The sequence below is a fragment of the Populus euphratica genome, unplaced genomic scaffold, assembly GCF_000495115.2.
Source record: "Populus euphratica unplaced genomic scaffold, PopEup_1.0 scaffold676.1, whole genome shotgun sequence".
In the NCBI taxonomy this organism is placed as follows: Eukaryota; Viridiplantae; Streptophyta; class Magnoliopsida; order Malpighiales; family Salicaceae; genus Populus; species Populus euphratica.
In genome coordinates, this window is record NW_011500542.1 from 87,683 (window position 1) to 95,885 (window position 8,203).

Genomic DNA, 8,203 nt, shown 5'->3' on the forward strand with positions numbered 1-8,203 from the left:
AAAAAAAAACCAACAAAGATTTAAGATATACGAGGAACTTTTCATCTAAATAATGTTAAATGGATTATATATATCTTTGACTATTCACAATTGAAAGATTTTAAGTAGCAAATTCATAAAAATATTATATAACAATGAGATAGATAGAATTCCATACACATATATTTAAGGAGAAAAAAAGATAAATTAATAATACATTCAAATAACTAAAAAATTAACATTATAAGGCAAAAACATTACATCAAGAGCTAGCGTATCGATGTTTTATCCATTTGCTTGAAATGGGATCTATTGAATAAGGAATCTTAATTTGTTATTCTTAGCGGTTAAGTCATCCAAATATCTTCAAGGAAATAATGAACAAAATTCATAAGTTGAAACATGTTATCAAATATAAGTTTAATTGTTTATTAAAAATGAAATTTAATTAATCTATTTACTCATAATAAATCATCATTTAACAATTTTAATTATCTTTAGTATATCTTTAGTAGTACTAATATCATTATCACAATAACAACCACCCGCACACTATCATCATTATCATTTTATCATCACTTAATTATGTTTCTACCTCTTTATCATTAAAATAATAACCAATATCACTATTTATTATCACTACTACACTACCACCACTACTAGTTGTCACATCATAATCACTACTAATATCATCATGACCATAACAAACACCATCACTATTATTAATACTATTACTATAACTATCATTAAAAATATTATCATCATAATTACTACTATCACCTTCACTATCTACATCATAAACATCATAAATTTTTATATCATACTATCATTAATAAATAATAATATCAATTAATACCTTGATTACTATAAATTACTTATTAATTTATTTTCTTTAAATTTATAATAAAATCTATAATTGACTAAAATTAATTGGGACTCAACTAATTTTCCATCATTTTATTCAATTCAAACTTATTCAACCTAAATTAATACCTTTAAATTCTTATCAATTTAATGCAAAATCAATTTTCCCTAATTTTCCAACTTAACCATAAAATTGATAAAAAAACAAAAACACAAATAATTGGTACCTATTAAATTACCCATAATTTATTCAATTATAACATACCTAATTTATAAAATAACACTCAATTTCATCAAGTGATAAATTAAATCAATTTCCTATAAATCCTAAACAAATTTTAAAATACAAATAATGCATTAATATAATAAAATTATTATTAATATAAAACAAGTAAAACACTTAAATATATAAGCAATCTAGGAATATTACACATAAATTTCAATAAATTGACTTAATTAAAACATAAATGGGTTACAATAAAAATGGATGGGTTTGCTTACTTGGTGAAGTAAAGCTTGACAAGAAATGGAATTAAGGAAGGGCAGATAAAACTACTTGATAAAGGTTGGTTAGTGCCAATGGTTGGCAGGCTGAATTTGTGGGGGGCTATCGATATTGATGAAATAAAAGATAGAAGGTTGTTATTTTAATTACATAAAAAGGAAGAAACGGGGAGAGGAGAGACACTGCTAGGTTTTAATGTATTTTAAAATCACTAATCGAATAGGAAGAAACGGGGAGAGGAGAGGCACTGCTAGGTTTTAATTTATTTTAAAATCACTAATAGAATTTTCTTTGGCAATTTATCACATCAACAATGCCAATGAAATTGTTGATGATATATTTTTTTTATTCCATTGTTGTTTTTATAAAAAATTATTAACAAAATTTTTTAGTTGCAATTATTATTAATAAACAATGATGAAATATTATCCATTCGTGTTTTTGTTGTTTTTTCTCGATGTTCTAGTAGTGTTAATACTTAAAAGAAGAATGCAAGTATTATTTATTTGAATATCATCATTTGACTAATTTGTTTGAATCCTAGAGAAACTAGTAGGTATCAATAGAAAAGGAAGTCTAGAAACTTGATTAGAAAATGTAGGGTGGATTTGTTCTGCTTGGTGGGAACCAAATTTAAGGATGTTGATTAAGGTGATTAATGAAATTTAGGGTCATAATAGTCAATATCAAGTTTATTTTCTTATATTTTATGTTTGAGCTAAATAAGTGACATGAGATTGCACGTACTTATATATATATATATATATAATTTATACATCACCTAATAGCTTTAAGTTGTAGAATTAAATTGATTCTTTAACATATATAACACCAAATCTTCAAAGAATTTTAACATTTCATCAAAAAATCCTAAAACCCTATTCAATTTGACAAAATAAAAAAATAGATTGCAAATGAAAATGAATGTTAATAAATATATCTCATGTTAAATAAATACAAAAAAACTATAAAAGATTAAGAATAATTCATCCATCATAAGGTTAAGTCTTTTGGATGGAACCTAAATTCAACTATCAAATTAAATGTGGTATATGTCATAACCTAATTTTTTACCCCTCTCAAATACACTAAAAAAGAAAACAAATTAACAAAAAAGTTGAAAATTAAGGATGGAGTTGAGAAGGAATATTGAGATAAATGCTTAAATTAGCTAAAAAGTTGTTAATTAGGAAGTTAAGGATTGAAATGGAATAAATGAAGAAATTGAAGGATCATTTGAATACTATAATGGATTAAATTGAGAAGAAATATTGATAAAAAGGTTGAAATTGACCACTAAAAAATAAAGAACCAAGGATTAAATTAAAAAAAGACAAATAAATTAAGGGATAACTTTGAAAGACATAAAAACCTTGTTTAAGCCAAAATGATGTTATTTTAATAAGGTAAAACAATGCATTTTAGTCTTAAAAGAAATTATGTGTTTTATTTTAAAACAAAAAAAAAAACATCACATCTTAATTTGCTTTCAAGGCAAATATTGGATGGTTTATCAATTAATGCATCACATATATATCCCAACAATATGATTGCAATGATTTATGATGATTCTCTAAACTAGGTGATCGGTGACATCGCTATAAATTTGGTCATTGGACCACAATAATTATAGGTTACCTTATATGTAATTGATAGTAGTCTTTTTATAACATGTTGTTATGTTGATCTTAAATTCATATTGCAAGAGTTGTGACATTATCTTTGCATCGAAAGCTTAAATATATGGTCAATAGAAACCTAATGACTATAAAAATAGAATAGGTGGAGGAAGAATGTGTTAGTGTCTTACATATAAGTTGAAGGAAGTTACGATGAAGATCTTTATGCATTCAAGGTTGTGTATACTTATTTGGTGCTTAGAAATACAATACTGAGAAAGCTAAAGATTATAGCTTAAACATTATAAAGTTGAAATATATCGATAAGTGGTTTGACTTGGGTTTTAAATAAGTAAAAATGATTACTTAAGAGTGGCAGAAAGGAAATATAAGAAAATCGTAGCTTAAACTAAAAGACATTATCTTAATAATTAAAGACCGATGTTCCACTTATTTATAATACCTTTCTTCATCCATCTTATGTAATATAGTCTATTGATGAATTAAAAAACCTAAATAAAATATTTATTAATCTCACCATAAATAATTTGGAAGAGAAAGAGATTGAAAAACATGTCATCTATCTTGTGTCAATGTTAATAGGTTCTTAAATAATTAACTTGCTTTATATAATAATCAATACCTTAGAAGATGCATAATCCATTGAACAATTGGTAAGAGATGTCTCAATGGGAAAAACTTGATACTTATGAGATATAAGAGATCGAAATGGTGTTCAAATTTAAGTAATTTTAATATTATAGTATCATTACTTTTTTAGTAATTATAGATCAAAATGTTACAAAAGGAACATATATTTGTGTTTATCTTACTTTACATTTATATTAAAGAGATTATTCAATTTTATTCAAAAATCATGCCTTCTTATATCATTTATTAATGCTTGTGATTTTTTTAAATTTATCATTCATTTATTTGCCATATATGTTTCTTTTAGAAATCTTAAAAGTAGTCATTCCTTAAAACTCTAAAACCATTTCATTTAACATATATGGCCTGGTTTTGGTGAAAATTTAATTGTAATAAATGAAGAAGAATGGAAGGAGTGATGTTGATGAGTTCACCAAGTTAATGGAAAAATTAGAGTGTGCTTTAAAATCGAGTCATGAAGATATAAAACTATAAATTTTAGATAAATCACTTTTTTATCTAATATGGATGGGGTAATGTCTCCAAACCTATAAGTTTTTTAAATTTTAAAGAAGTATCGTGCATGAATTTCATCCAAAGCAATAAAAATAAAGATTTAGGTTGAATACCTCTTTACATCCACCTTGTTCTTATTTCTTTCAATACATCTCTCTATTTTTCGTATTTATTCTCAAAAGCTACAAATAAATCCTTTTAATCATTTATTGTATGATGTTGTATTAATATGATTAATAAGCTAATAGACATTTCCAAGATAACATTATATAAAATTTGCTTATATTCATGAAAACACTCCCAACTAAATGCATATATTGCACTTCTTTAATAAAAACATAGATTGTATGTTAATATTAGAAAATAACTAAATGTTAGTTTGAAAGCGACATTTGACATCTCATTTTAGAGTCTTATAAAATGAGATAAAAAACATATTAATTCTAAGATAAGAAATAATTGGATTGACAATCATAACCCAAAAAATATATAGATAGAAAATTATAAAAGTCTATTAAAAAATTGTTCAGAAAACTCGTGCTTCAGCTCTTTTTTATAGAGGTTTTTGAAACCAAAATTAATATACCATAATAAATTCCTCAGTCACCCAACATAAATCATAATTAAATCTGCTAGTTTTGGTTCTTAAATCTAATATTTTGTTTCAATAAAAATTGACAAGAAACTATTTAGACTTTTTATTCACGAGATAAAAAAACAAATGGGTAGAAAAAAACAAAATCTATGGTCCAAAAATTCAATAATTCAAATCCAAGCTTAAAAATGTATTGATATAAATAATTCTTTATAATCTAAAAAGTTAGTGTATATTAATCGCAAGCCTAAGTTTAAGTCATGGCATGAGCAAATACACTAAGTTTAGGCTAAGGATGACCAAGCTAGAGCATGAGTGAATACACAGCTATAGCTTAAATGCAAAGCCTACTTTACTTAAGTATTTTTCCTTGTAAGAGTTTTGTGTCCTTTAGGCTAAATTTTAACTCTTTATTTTTTTTCATTATATAAGCTATAAAAAGATCTTGTTTATTTCCATGTGAGGTAGAGGTTTTTAAATAACCCAAAATACATCTACTAATATTTTTTAAAATTAATTTTTATTTATCTATAATTTATTTAATTATGTTAATGTTCCATATCAAAGAGTTTTATTGAAAAATAAATTCAAATGAAGTTTTAACTTTAAAAGTGAGGAGGCTATATTTTTAATTTGATGTAAAAAATACCAATTAATAAGGATTTCAAATAAATTTTTGCAATAAGCATGAATATAAAGTTTATGATTGATTTCGTTGCTTTGGCTTTTAGTTATGAGATCCATCACTAAAAATAATAAAAAAAACACAACAAAAACATGAATTTATTGCTTTTGTTCTTGTGTTTTTTTATTGTGAACAATAAATATAAAATCAGAAACATAAACAAATACATAAAGTGAGGTAATAGAATTATTTACATATTATAAGATAAACATGAATCACTTGGATGCTTCAAAATCTATTAGAGGGAGGTGGAATACTAATGTGATAGAATTATAGCTCATTGACTAATTCAAAAGCGATGAATGAAAGAGTTAGTAGGAAACTTCGAATATCTATTCTTTAATTATGAAGCATGGTAGATAAACAAATAAAAAGTTTTAATTAAGAGATTTTACTATCATTTTTTTATTTGTAACTTTATTAGGTTAAAAACGTGGAGAAAGACTTTAAAGAAAGGTGAACAATGTCTACAATGGTTTATTTAATGATAATGCCCATGAAAGCGTGTTAAAAAAAATTCAAGAATCACTATACATCGTTTGTCGGACACACATGAATTTGTCTGTCGAGATATTACTGATATATGTTGTCGGAAATCATTCAATCTACAATGCGTGACGAAGACTCCAAAACATTTAAGAACCGCTAAAAGGGAGAGTAAATCTAGGATAGGATCATAGGACAATAGTACAACAACAAGTGTACATTAATCTAGTCATGTATTGCGACAGTGACTCCTTATCCCTTTTAACAACGCTATTGCACACACGTTTCACAAATGGTTATTGCAGATGACAAAATGTGCCTGCTTGGGGGCCCGAAGATCAGTCTAAAATTTGTTACATGATATTTAATTTGACTTAAATAAAAATAATCAACAGCAAAAGAATTGTGAAAAAAATTAACTGAAAATTTTAGTTGAAAAAAAACTAAAAAATCATTAAATAATTCTTTTAAAAAGGATTATTTGTAATAAAAAATAAATAAATGATGCATTCTTTTTTTTTTTTGTAATTAATAAGTTAAATGGAGTCGATTTGGTTTTTCAATATTTTTATGAACAAGATATTTATATTTTTTAAATAAAAATTAAACCTTAAATTAAGGGTATTTTTAGTTTGGCTTTTGGTAATTAACATGTTGAACTGGCAGTGATTTCGTCTTTCTAATAAGTTAAATATTAATTAAATAAAGTTGTTGGTGTATCCGTGATAACATTTGGGTGGTGCATATGTTATTTTTTATTGTCTAGATGCTGCCTTCCAAGATCAAGTTGGAATGGAAGAGGCTCAAGGTGTTTTTAATAAGTTAAATATTAATAATTAATTTTTTTATTTTTTTATAAAATTAATAGGTTAATCTATATTAATGTAATTTTTTTATTTTTTTTATTTTATCTTTAAATATTATATTATTTTATAACTAAACTTAATGGTTTTATCTAATTTGCTTTCAATAAAATTATTACAATATTATAACTAAATTATAGATTTGGCATGCAAATATGAATGAACTTAATTTTTTTTTTATTAATTTTTGTTATTAGTTTATTTGTTGTTTTATTTTTTTATTTATATTTTTTTTTATGAAAGCAAACTAATTGTTTTTTTTTTGTTTGTAGTAGAAAACTGAGATAGGTTTGGAAGGGGCTAAAATAAAAAAATGGATTGAGATGACATAATAAATTATTCAAAGCGCTCATTGATTTTAAGTATTTTATTAATTAATTTATTTGTTAAAATATTTCAAAAATTATTTGAAGTTAATTTTTTTAAAATATGTTTTTTCATTGTAATTTTTTTTAAAAATAAATAGAGAATCGTCCCATATATATTCAGATGATTATGTAGTACTAATAATGATAATGGATGATGATAATGGATCTTATTTTTTTTTTTTTAATGGAATTTATTTTATTTTTAATTTATAAAATTGTGATTACTAATTACTATTTCATTTTCTTCAAAAATCAAATAATAAAATCTGCATGTTTTCAGTTTCACAATTGAAAAGATATAATTATTATTGTTATTATTATTTATTTTATAAATATATAAAATATACAAAAAAAAAATAAGAAAGTTCATAAAATTAATAGAGATAGATTGAGGATGATCAAAACATTCAAAGTTAAAAATTTAATAATTTAATTTTATCAGGGAAGTTTGATAGTATAACAAATAGATTAAGGTTTATAGATTTGTTTTTATTTTTTTATTTTTTAGTTTTTAAAGTGATTAGAACGTGTTTTCAAGTTAAAAAATGTATTTTAAAGTAAGCAAGTTGAAAATAAATTTTTTAATCCTGAAAATCTTGATTTTCTTTCGATTAGTGAGAGCATGTCATTTTCCAAAATAAACAACGTGACTTCCATTAAAAATAAAATAGAGCAACTTTAAAAAAGCAAAAGAAATCAAGTGTGTGATTCGCTTTCCACTCCCAAGCACATCCTCGCTTTTTCATTATTGGCTAGGTATGACTGACTTTATGTAGCCTTTTTTTTTGTTTTTATAATTTTTTACATTGATTTTAATTAATACCTTATATTTTGTTTTTTAAAATTTTTATTCTAATTATTTTTAAATATAAATTACTTTTTTAAAACAAATTTAATTTCATGAAACTTAAAATAAATTATTGTAATTTATCTTTAAATTTCTTCCTATTATATTTTATATCGATAAATTATTTTTACATGATATATTAAAAAAAAGATGTTCTTGGAAACTAAAATCAATTTCTATAATAAAATAATTAAAAAAATTTAAATAAAAATAAGTGGTCTAAAA